We start from the raw sequence: 13,596 nt of genomic DNA, 5'->3' as shown, positions 1-13,596 counted from the left end.
AGTGATTTCCTAGTCCCTGCCAGGTCTAACATTCTGTGGGTCTATCATTAAAAGAACTGACTCATGTGGACTAGCTCTTGAACCGGGACCATCCGTAGTCCTCCCAAACATCACATCCAATGTGGGACTCTGACAGCGGTCAGTGTTTCTCACTGACCTCGGCATACTACAAAACTGTAATCCCCAAAGAAGGAAAAATTGCATGCATTAAAATCTGAATGTATAATTCAGCAAAGGTGGGTGTAGTTCCTGTTTCTGGGTATTCAAAGAGACAGAAACATCAAGGGAGTAATAATTAGTTAGGGCTTCCTTAAAGACTTGGGCATGACCACCAAGCCAAAGAATAGGCAAACAACAACAGAACAGACCACTAAATCCAGCCCTAGATACTGCCTATTCGCTAACAGTTTTTCTTTCCTATTATAGTAGTTTTATTCAAGGTAGAAACTAGATTTAGAGAAGATAAATGTGTACGTACATACGTACATACATACATACAATTGTTAAAAATCCAGTTTTCCTGAATTTGATCTTATGGGCTATAAGGTCTCAGAGCACCTGCTTTCTGATTTGTGATTCCCAGAGCCCATGACTATTTGTGATCATTTCTCCAAATACACACTATTCACATAGATCCCTGGAGATTCTAGAGACCAATCTGCACTTTTGATAGCTGTTGAATCCTTGTTTGCACCAGAGATGCAACAAGTCAATGAAATCATCCTTCAGGACCCTCGACCCTGTCAACTATTGGCTATTGAAACTCGTCCATCTGCAGGCCCTCATTTCGGCTCTTCCGTAACTGATATGTTAGCTTGTGCATTCCTGCAACTGTTCATGTGAGTACAAAATAAAATGACAGGACACAGACACAACACTGTAATTCTCTATATCCAGAGGCTCGAGTGACCTGCCTGCCAATATACCACAGTACGTTCCCATTTACAATGCACTTATCTCAACAAACAACTGAGGAAATCATCTTTCACACAGGTTGTACCTGTCTCCTCCCATTGCCTCTCAACATTCCAGAAGATGCATCAAAATACAATGATCCTTATAATTTCATGTATAACAATCTTGGGAGGCAAGAAAGGCAAACCACCTAGCCCTGAGAAATGGAGCACGTATGCAATAAAACGATACAGAGAAACTGTTAGTCTGCACACTTGGTGAGATATCATCTAAGCGTCACTGCACTTTAGCTGTTTCTGGTAAGACAAAGAACTTTATTTCTAAGGCTACCTACAGGCACCAAATAATTGGTATCAGTAATAACTACTGATTTTTTCAAAAATAGCTTATGATCTCTTCACAATACTTCTCACTTTTATTCATTAACAAAGAAGAAGGGAGAAGCAGGGCACACAGTCATAATTCCCTAGGAAAGGCACTTATAAATCGCAGGAACCTCATCCTTGTCAACACAAAAGCTGAATTGTTTTATGGCGACACACTGACACTCTAAAAATGAAACCCTTCTAGTTTGAGCCAAGCACTGACCAGACATCAGAAAAAAATGTTTACCATTAGGTGAATGAATTGCATCACTATAATGAAATGGGAGAGTTGGGAAAATAAACAGCTAATTCATTGCAAATGCAAAACCACTCTTGCTCTCTAAAATGAAAGCCACAATAAAACTGATGGGCCATGGGTTATAGATACATTGTTTGAGGTTTTCAAAACCCAGAGATATTTTAAAAACCATAATCCAAACATAACCAAATTGTAAAGCATTCAATAACAAATGTGTATAGTTCAGCCCTGCCCTTCCAGCCAGCACCAGCAGCAAAATCCCCCTGTCATCCTCTCCCGACCAGCTGTATTTGGATACATTTCATGAAAAGTCACAGCTTTCAGATCTCATTTCCTTTCATTTCAGTGGATTTGGCCATTTCAACATAAAGAAATTAAAATTTAAAAATAGATAAATAAACGTATCTGAGGGTCATAAACCTGCAAGCTCAGCAGTTTTAATGTTTAAAATCAATGTTTAATGTCCAACAGCAGGATTAGGTGATATTACAAATGTGGATCATTTTCTTCTTGGAGATGAACAAAGCAAATAGGAGGAGGAAGGGCAATCAAAGTTGCAGGATCCTGAAACTCTGTTATTCATTACACTGTTGGCTTCATGTCAGAACTGGCTGCCATGTTTCTAAGTCCTTATCGCAATCATTTATTAGCCCGTAGCAGCTTCAGACAAACAAGAGATGCTCCTGTTGACCATATTTAAAAAACCCAATCCAAAAATGGGCAGAAGACCTAAATAGACATTTCTCCAAAGAAGATATACAGACTGCCAACAAACACATGAAAGAATGCTCAACATCATTAATCATTAGAGAAATGCAAATCAAAACTACAATGAGATATCATCTCACACCAGTCAGAATGGCCATCATCAAAAAATCTAGAAACAATAAATGCTGGAGAGAGTGTGGAGAAAAGGGAACACGCTTGCACTGCTGGTGGGAATGTGAATTGATACAGCCACTATGGAGAACAGTACGGAGGTTCCTTAAAAAACTAAAAATAGAACTGCCGTATGACCCAGCAATCCCACTACTGGGCATATACCCTGAGAAAACCATAATTCAAAAAGAGTCATGTACCAAAATGTTCACTGCAGCTCTATTTACAATAGCCAGGAGATGGAAACAACCTAAGTGTCCATCATCGGATGAATGGATAAAGAAGATGTGGCACATATATATAATGGAATATTACTCGGCCATAAAAAGAAACGAAATTGAGCTATTTGTAATGAGGTGGATAGACCTAGAGTCTGTCATACAGAGTGAAGTAAGTCAGAAAGAGAAAGACAAATACCGTATGCTAACACATATATACGGAATTTAAGAAAAAAAAATGTCATGAAGAACCTAGGGGTAAGACAGGAATAAAAACACAGACCTACTAGAGAATGGACTTGAGGATATGGGGAGGGGGAAGGGTAAGCTGTGACAAAGTGAGAGAGTGGTATGGACATATATACACTACCAAACGTAAAATAGATAGCTAGTGGGAAGCAGCCGCATAGCACAGGGAGATCAGCTCGGCGCTTTGTTACCACCTAGAGGCGTGGGATAGGGAGGGTGGGAGGGAGGGAGACGCAAGAGGGAAGACATATGGGAACATATGTATATGTGTAACTGATTCACTTTGTTATAAAGCAGAAACTAACACACCATTGTAAAGCAATTATACTCCAATAAAGATGTAAAAAAAAAAAGTGTTGGTCAGCTACAATTATTTTCAAAAGAATGGTACTGTTTTCATGATCCAATGACAGTAAAGGGCTGGAAGATATCACAAGGTAAAGTAATTTTTAATTTTCAGAACTCATCACTGTGGATTTCCATTTCTGAGTGTTTTTTTCCTCACTGTGGAATATGGTGTTCCTGCAGCAACACACCTATTACTTCCGGTATCATATCTAAGAGACGGCTTCTATCAAAATAGATGAATATACTTTTCATCTTGAGTTATATGGGAGAGACTCCTATTTATTAGACTCGTAAGAAATACCAGGGATTTACTAAGCAAGAGAAATGTCAGGTGTGGGATGTTTCCCAAAGCTCATAGCTTTCTTTTCATAATTATGATTAATAATGATGATAACATTTATAGTGGCTTCCACCGTTGCATCATTTTTAATCTGCTACTACACACTATGTTAAATATCTATTATAGATTACGTAGAATACTCCTTGCATCTGACCTATAATTTGGCGTGACCATTATCTCCATTTTATAGATGAGTAGACTCATCTTGGTGGTTCAGAGAGGCCACATAATTTGACCATTGTCATTCAATCAGTAAGGGGCAGAGCCAGGACTTGAACTTGAGTCTTGCTGAATCGAGAGACTGTGCTTTTGATCAAAGGATTACATTTGGAGTTCACAGGCCTGAATTCCACTGCAAAAAATTAAAATATAATATAAAACTTACGAAAACTGTTCATGGCTTAAAATATTTCCAAAATAACTAGAGAAAGAAGAGACATATATACAAATAATGCTGAAGAATTTGGTGTGATGGGAGGCTAGAGAAGCGAGGTATACAGAAGATGAAATATGGAAGAAGCGATATATATGGGCCAGCAGAGAAGATGTGAGATGATGCTACAACTAGTGAAATTGACTAAAATGAAGGTCCTGTAGTGGAGAGAGATGGGATTCAATAGAAAAGTGACCATACTATGCAAGAATCACTAAGTATCAGGAGAAGGAGAATTGCTAGGTTACAGAGACAAACTATTTATAAATAGTGGTTAAGATCACAGACTCTGGAGACAAGCATTTCTAGATTTAAACCCAATCTCTGCCACTTATCAGTTATATGACATTAGCAAGTCACTTATCCTCTTTTCTCTTCCATAAAGCAAGACTAAATGTCGCTACCCATCTTCTAGAGTGGTTTGGAATTTTTAAAATAAAGTGTTAGCATAAGGCCTGTAGTAAGCATTCAACAGCTGACCATTTATCATGATCAACATTGGTCAAAATGTGATGACTCACAATCAGCGTGACCTCAAGCAAGTCACTTTACTTCTGTCATTCCATTGACTTTATCTTTGAAATGGGAATGCTATTGGAAGCTCAACCTGTTCCACCCGATTAAATGAGATAATATGTGTAAAACAATTTCAAAAAGTATAAAAGTGTTATTACAACATTGCTTAGAAGTGGAAACTCAACCATGAACATCTGATCCAAACAAGAGTGAGCAGCCATGTGTGTACGGATCTCTTCTGAGGAAAGGAAGGATTAATGCTGAGGACCTGGTATTCGTTTCATTTCCAATTTATATTTTCTATCTCTATTGCCTTACCCAGTCTCTTGTTTCTCTCTCTGTAATGTCATCTCAGTCCAAACCATCTACTTCATTTAACACATGAAGTCCAAATTCCTAGTGAAGTAAAACTATCCTCTCCCATTGTGAGATAATAGGAAAAGTATATATTGGTCTCTGGCCCTGGTTCCTGGCACAGGGCTCCTGAAATCCCTGTAATTTCCTAACTGATAAGAACATCAGGAGTATCTTTAGTTCTAATATTTGATCTTTGATCTTGGTTCCTGACACAGAGCCCCTAAAACCCTTCTAATTTCTGGGGTGAAAGCAGTGTCTTTTATCCTAATGAAGTGACTCTTGGTGGGCTCCTGGATGGGGGCTGGTCACCAGAAAAGACCAAGCCATGATTAGAAACTTGGAATTTTCAGCCCTACTTCCCATTCTCCAGAAGGAGCAGAGGGGCGCGAAATGGAGTTAATGATGGATCATGGCTACATCCAAAGACAGAGCCGAGACTTCAAGAGGCAGTGCTATGCACAGTGGGGAGTGAGGTGTGTATTGATCACCTAGGCTCCCAGCTTTGCTCAGATCCTGGCATGGGCTGCCTTTCTGAGCCCTCCTTCGTCAGGGGCTCTGTCCATGAGTCTAGTGTTTATTTCCTCCTGCAAAAGGTGCTTCAGCCTCAGGGGAAGTGTGGCCCCCTACGGGCAGGTACTCTTGGCTAATCAATCTCAGACTACACAAGGGACTGCTGTTGATGTGGCCTGCTGGGCAGCTGTCTACAGGGAACGCTTTGAAAGAGAATGGAGAGGATCCTTGGCAACCAAAATACTCCTCTTAGTTTCTACTTCGCTATTCCTTTCTGAGATTAGTCTCTCATAGCAGGTAAGACTGAAGGAAAGCTGAGATGCCACCCAGGGAGAAGAAGTTTGTAGAGAGGGCCAGATGGAGTTGGGTGTGCTCACTGTATCTATGCTGATTGTGTGTGTAGGAGGTTTGAATGATGATTAACATATGATAGTCTCTGCTTCAAGAAGGCTTTAGGCTACTATGAAAAAAGGGAACACAAGCTTTAGTAAGCATACAAATGACTGCTAAAGGACAGGAAGTAAATAAGATGTATCGATCATATTATTCTCTTGGTAAATCTTGGGAAGATTTCTGGATCAACTTAAGCTACTATTTCAAGGTGAGCAGAGCTGTGGAATTCTGAGGCCACCTGGCAAAATTTGTGAAGAGGAAAAAAAAAAAAAGACGTGCAGGTGAAGTAAAACAGGCATTGAGATCAGATTAAAAATAGGGCATGAGAAGGAAAACCTATTAAAACAAGAGAACAGGGGCAGTTAAAGGAAAAATAAAGTTGTATTTGGTGGAGAAGGTGATGGGTAGTCACTGGAGGTCTGAAATACTCACAGTCATCCCTCTCCGACTCTTCCCAGCCCACTCTTCACAGCTGTGACGTTGAAGATTTTCAGCTCATAGAAGCCACCATTTCCAGTCCTGAGACAATGCTGACCAGGCAGCTTAAAGGGCTCAGGCTTACAAGCTGGTGGGTCTGCAATTAGCCATGTTGACGTAAATCAGGGAATTAGGGTGCCTGAGGGTGAGGTTTAGGACCACTCATCTTTTCACTTCTAGAATTTGTCTTGTGTGTCTTTGTGATCTGGGGTTAGAGTATCAAGTGATTTGTCTGACCTCAAGTATCTCAGTTGTAGGGACTTCCCATGGCCCAGTTTCACCCTCCAGAACTCAGACAGAGTGCTTTAAATATGGTCTTCATGTCCTTCCTGGGATGGTAATTTGGTCTGAAGGACTGCTAAAGCAATGCCTACCCTTTTTTAGGCTTTTCTCCTTTATGTTCTCGCCTACCCCTGAGGTTCTACAATTCCTCAGTTTTGGCCTACTCTCTGACCCACAGTAATTATCCCACTTATGGTAACAACAGACAGATTTTATGCTACCCATAATGACACAATCACTGGTAGATCTTCTGATTTGTATTGAATTCTGTGTCTAATTCATCATGACTGCATTTTGAATTTTTTAAAAAAATTACTTATTGACAATAGAAATATTCCATTTGACTTTTAAAAATGTAGTCTAGAAATGAGAGCAAAATTATGTAAAATAAGAGAGAAAACAAAATTAGTGGATGAGTTCTAGAGTTCCAATCTCTGAAAAAAAAAGAAAGAAAAAAGATTTCTGGAACATTTTATGAAGCTAATGGAAGAAAAGACATTATTGATGAACTAATTCAAGAAAATTCCCCAAAATTGAAGGACACACAAATCCATATTAAACAGGTCTATATCCACACCATAACAGATATCCCTAACAAAGGATCATAAGGATCATGTCTATCATAAGACTTTAGGTCACTGCAGACAAAGGGAACATCCTGTACATTTCCAAAAAGAGACAGACAAAGAGACCAAGAGACAGAGAACCTAAAAGAATCAAATATCAGAATGCATCAGATTTTTTCAAAAGCAAATGTGGAAGCTGTAAGACAACAGAGCCATACCCTCAAATTGTGATAGGAATCCTATACCCAATTTAACTACTAACAAAGTGAGAGCATAGAATAAAAACATTTTCTGATGTGCAAAGTTTTAATTCTACCCTCCCCCACCCCCCATGAATCCTTTCTCAGGAAGTTACTGAGAGATATAATCCACCAAAAGGAGAGAATAAAGAAGACAAGAGCTTCAGGAAACTGGTGCTGCACACAGAAGGGAAGAGGAGGGGGTTCTCAGAATGGTCATGAAAGAAGACCTTGGGTCATAGCAGTGCCCACTGAGTAGCAGTCAATCTTTTCGGACTGGAGCAGGTCAGGAGTCTACGGGAGTGAGTGCCTCAGGAAGAGACAATCTACAGATATTGTCTGAATAATTGGGAGGTGATTTAGGCTTGTAATGAAGAGAAGAATACATTAAAACTAAAAAAACCCGAAAACGAAAAAACAAAAACCATACAAAGGACAATGATTAACTCCAGAGGGAAAAATTATACTGGAAAGCAAATGTATGCACAGTATAATTTGCTTCAGTACTGTAAACACTGAATATCGATCTAAACAAAATTAAGATAAAACTTTATTGGGAATGTGAGGATGAGAACAGGGCACATATAGGGTAAAGGTGAATGGGTATGAAAGGAAATCAACTCTGTATCTGTCACAGCTGGAAGTCAGTAGATAATGCTCAAAATGGAAAAATTAAAAAGGAGTAATGTATGTATATTACTTAGAGATACGGAGAAAAATTCCATAAAAATCAGCTAGAGGGATTCATTCTTTTTTAATTAGTTACTTTATTTATGTTTAGCTGCCTTGGGTCTTCGTGGCTGCCTGCGGCCTTTCTCTAGCTACAGCGAGCAGGGGCTACTCTTCCTTGCAGTGCGCGGGCTTCTCATTGCTGTGGCTTCTCTTGTTTCAGAGCACTGGCTCTAGGCACGCGGGCTTAGTTGCTCCGCGGGACATGGGATCTTCCCAGACCACGGCTTGAACCTGTGTCCCCTGCATTGGCAGGTGGATTCTTAACCACTGTGCCACCACAAGTCCCTCAATGCAGTTACCTCTGGGAAGGGGAGAAGAGTTGAGATGTAGTGGCAAAGGAGTGATGTTTTTACAGCAAGCTTTGCAGAACTCTAGCGCTCTTAAAATCATGTGCCTACACAACTTTGATAAAAGTGAATGCAAAATGCATTTTACCTAATTCTAAAAAGTGATTTGAGGTACCTCCATGGCCAGGAGACCATCAAACTTGTACAAGAATCAGGGGTCAAGAGGCATGAATGAAGAGGATCACTGAGACTTTAATAATGGTGATATTTTTCCTTAGTGAAGTCAAAGTCTTCCCACCTCATCTGAGGTCAATAGCCAATTGTCTGTTCACAGATAATCTAGGTTTTCTCTCTCCAGGTAAGACACCATCTAAGAGTTAAAAGTTGGCTTCCCACACCTAGGACCTGTTTTCATAAAATCTAGTGTCAAGCTGATAAAGTCAAATCCGACCTGACCCTTTAGACTTCGAACAAACGCAAGTGTAGCCCCGCACTGTCCTGTTAAACACAGTCGGTTTGCTCATAATAAAGCTCTTTTAAGAATTTTGTGAGCTTGACGGGAAAACAGAAGGAACAGCCCAACATTAGATTATTCACTTGAATGACTTTCCAAATTGAAATCACAAAGACTGCAAGCACAGAGTCGTAACTACACAGGAACCCATTTGGAATAATTTCAGATCTGAACATTGCCTCATGGTCCTGTTGATTTCGATGGGGCAGGCTACTCATGTGGACAATACTATGCAGATGCACCAGTGGTGCCGGAGCCCTCTGCCAAGGCCATCTCTGTCCCGGCCCAATTCTGGTGCCCAGATACCCTGTAAGGATTATATACCTTTTTAAGGGGGCTGGAGGAGCCCAGGTTGGAATGGAAGATGTGTACATAACATTAGTTATCCTTCAGATGAGAGGATTTCTGCCACGAGGACCATGTGGCTCATCTAGAAGGTGACTGCCTGCCAGAAGAACGAACTCATTTGCTACAGTGAGATACTAGCCTTCTCTCAGCCCATTATATAGGGAGCTGGAAGAAGCAGTATGTTAGAGAATCCTGTGGGAGAGACCCATGCATGTTCATAGCTCAAACAGTGTTGTACCTACGTGGTTTCTAATAACAAGCGAGACTGTCATGTCATTTTCAGGGTTGGAAGACGTCTTTCCTTACATCTCATCTCATCTTAATTTTCTCTTCTGTCCCGTGCAGCTTTCTGGTAGGATACGGCGTGTCCTGCTGGTTCAGAGGCACCACAGGCCACTATTTCTAGGTCTGAGAGACTCACACTTTTCTAGGAAGGCCTTCCCATCCTGTGTGATAGCACTTCCAGAATCTAATGAGTAAGCACGAGAGACAAGGCAGGCCGTGCCCATCTGCACAAATCAGATTCTGGACCTATATTCCAAACCAGAATATAATTCCCACATTTTTAGTAGAAAATGAGCAGAGATATATAATAAAATCCCCTTTCATTAATTTTAAATAAGATCCATTTGAAAGTGATTTTCATTTCATCTTTTTAAAAAGTCAGTGCTATCTAGAGGATGGAGTTATACAAATCTCTATTGAAAAAAAAAAAAAAAAAACTCTATTCAGTCAGGATTGTCTTTCAGCCTGGGAAATAATCCACTGGGGACCCTCCCCATCACCTGCAAGCAGCAGGAATATATGGAATGTTTCCTGGGTAGCAAGGTTCTCTACTCTAGCCACTTCTATCATCTTATCATATTCAGCCCACAGGTGATACTTTTCTGTGCCTATCTCTTCTCCACATATCAACCAGTGGGATCACATAAAATGAAATTCAGGGCTTCCCTGGTGGCGCAGTGGTTGAGAGTCCACCTGCCGATGCAGGGGACACGGGTTCCTGCCCCGGTCCGGGAAGATCCCACATGCCGCGGAGCGGCTGGGCCCGTGAGCCATGGCCACTGAGCCTGCGCGTCTGGAGCCTGTGCTCCGCAACGGGAGAGGCCACAACAGTGAGAGGCCCGCGTACCGCAAAAAAAAAAAAAAAAAAAAAAAAAAAAAAATGAAATTCAGAGCTTGCCATTCCTCTCCTTAAAACTTTCTGGGGAGTCCTGTTGCAGGGACTCCCAAATCCTGAATGTGAACCACCGTGTGTGCACCGCTGGGCTCCCGGCACCCTACTCTTCATCTCCCACCTTTATCATCATGTCACCACAGCGGCTTCCTTTCTGCACTCTGAACTCGCCACTGATCTGTCCAAGATCTGCCCATGAATAGGAGTGATCTAACTCCTATTCATCTTTTGGTTTCAGCTTAAATGTCATTTCCTCAGAGAAAAATTTCCTGACAGACCCTCAAGTGAAAAGAAGAACCCCTCCACCGCCACCAATGTGATTCCCTCTCAGTGTAAGAGGTATAGATAGCTTCCTTAACAATTAGCTGTAATAGATTTGTTTTTGCATTTGGTAGGCTAATACTGATCTCCCCCACTGAAGCAGAAATGCCATGAGGATGGCTTCTGTTTCTTTATATTCACCTTTCTACACGCAGCCCTAGTAGACTGCCTTGTACATCTCAGGGGTACAATAATAATTTGCTGCACAAATGCATGAGTGGATCATCTTCCGTCTGAGCCCCTAGGATTCCTGAGAACTAACACAAAACTTTCTCTTAGACACTCTCTATCTATTGCAGGCCTTAGTATGTTTTTAAAGTTGATTTTTTTTTTCTTTTTCTTTTTGCCAAGGGGTCTGTAGAGGGTTGAATAGTGCTCCCCTGGCAAAAAAAAATTTACAACCTCTTGGAACTGAGGTGACTGTGATTTTATTTGGAAATAAGGTCTTTGCAAATGTAATTAAGGATCTCCAGATGAAATCATCCTGGCTTTGGGGTGGGCCCTAAATCCAATGACTGTTATCCTTATAAAAAGGAGAGAGGATACAGGGAGACACAGACACACACACACGAAACAAGGTCATGTGAAGACGAAAATAGAGATTGGAGTGATGCAGCTACAAGACAAAGAACGTTCAGGGTTGCAAGAACCACCAGAAATGGGCAGAAGCAAGGAAAGCTTCTCCCCTACAGGTTTCAGAGGGAGAATGGACAAGTCAATGGATCTTGACTTCGGACTTCTGAACTCTACAACCGCGAAAGAATACATTTTTGTTGTTTTAAGTCACCCAATTCATGATAATTTGTTATCGCAGCGTTAGAAAATTAATACAGTGTTCTAAGAGCAATGGTTTTACTCTGTGACCTCTATGACTTCCTTTCACAAAATTAGTGAAGAAGAAACTGACACAGAGACAAGAACTCATACTTAGTAGTCACTTACAACTGCATAGACAGGAACTCTAGAAATAGGACTTGGGAATTAAAGAGGTCATTGTAAGTTATTCTGTTCAACCTCCCCATGATACCAGCACTCTCTGCAGAGCATCCCTTCCAGATAGTTCCCTGGCCTCTGCCAGAGAACTGACCTCTTGTCAGAGATGACAAGAAAGTCACTCTCCCACAATGCTACACAGAGGCAGAACCTTTAAGGGAAACAGTCTATGTGCCCTGTAACCCACAGCTGACTGTTAGACTAACGCTGAATTGACTGTTGGAAGCTTCAATGCGCCTCCAGAGCTTCGAAGAAGCAGCTTCAAAGGGTGGCAACTTTGTTGTTTAAATGCTGCCAAAATCTTGCCCTGGCTTCCGTAAACATAATTCAGTGTTTGCAAGAAAGAAGTAATAGAAATATTATTCAGTGACATCATTTTATTCAATTATCTCTGCCCAAATCCCTGCAGCAACTGAAGAACAGAGTCAATTTTCATACTTGTGACCAAAACCCCAGTCAAATTAAATCAAGTCAACTAAGACTTATTGAGCATCTTTCTTTGGGTAAATGTTTTATGGGAGTGAAACACAGATTTGGAAAGTATGCTGCTCACAGCATACAGCTCAGTGGATCTTCATGAAGTGAACCACCTGTGTAGCTCGCACTCAGATGAGCAACAGAAACTTACCACCACCCCCTACGATCCCCTCCTGGCCCCCTCCAGTCACTGACACTCCCACCAGCAGCCGTTCTCATGACCTTCCACTCATAAGATTAGGCTGTGCTGGTTACTCCTTTTTTGTCTTTTTTTGGTGGTGAAATATATGTAACAGAAAAGATATCATTTAACCATTTTACAATGTATTACAATTCAGGGGCATTAAAAGTTCTGCCTGTTGTTGAACGTAATATAAATGGAGTCTTGTGTACGGCATCTTCCGTTTAGCATCTGTTTAAATCATGCCATGTTTTGGAAGACAGTAAATAAATGTCTTTTATGTATTTTATCCACTGAAAATCGGCACCAGTGAAACTCTAAAATGGGTGGTTTTATGGGTTAAAAGGCCCCTGGAGACATGTATTATACTGGTGTCCACTACACCTAAATGTAGTTTTGAGCCTCTCAAGTTACTCCCCTGCTGACCATCTGGAATCTGCGGGCGAAGTTTCACTGCTTGTGGTTTCTGAGTATTTGAATGTTAGGATCTGTGGCCACCGCAGGAAGCACTGGAGGTTACAGAAGCCCATGAGTAGATGGACCTTTCCTCTCTGGAACAAACACAATGTGGAAAGGACCTTAATTTAAACCAGAAAGAGGTAAGGGGTGGCCCAAGCTTCCAATGCCATAATAATGTTGATTAAAGGCAAGCTACCTTATAAACCCAAGCTTCTGATTTATAATGTATGCTGCTTTAAAGGCTCTATGACATATAGTTATAATGACCTCATAGAAAACATTTTTATTTAGCTTTATGGGCCGTGTTCCGCAAAATATCACATTCGCTTCTGCACCAAAGTTTGTGGCATAGCCTTGCTCATCCTGTTTACAAAATCCAGACAACTCTTGGCCAATCTGCAGAAGCTCCATGGATTTCTGTTCCCGGGGGCCCTCTTGCGGTCAGTTCTCACCAGGGAGAGGCTTAATCTATGTGGTCGGCTACTTCTTAAGAGTTTGTTTACACAGATGAACAGGCAGATCACACTGCAGGGGGACAGAAGTATAATACCCTGGCTCTCGGTGACTTGTTAGCACATTTAGATTCCCATCTATGAAACCGTTCTCTGCCCTGGTTCTGAAACCTTACAGCCCTCTTTAAAGAATGATTAGAAAACTTCAAAGTTAAGAACGGTTTCGAGACGGAAAAATGGTCACCTATGATTGCAAGAGCAGAATGCTCAGAGGAAACTGACGGGAAGAAAAATCATCTGTACCTGTAA

This window comes from Delphinus delphis, chromosome 13 (assembly GCF_949987515.2).
Source record: "Delphinus delphis chromosome 13, mDelDel1.2, whole genome shotgun sequence".
Classification (NCBI taxonomy): domain Eukaryota; kingdom Metazoa; phylum Chordata; class Mammalia; order Artiodactyla; family Delphinidae; genus Delphinus; species Delphinus delphis.
This window is presented reverse-complemented; position numbering follows the sequence as displayed.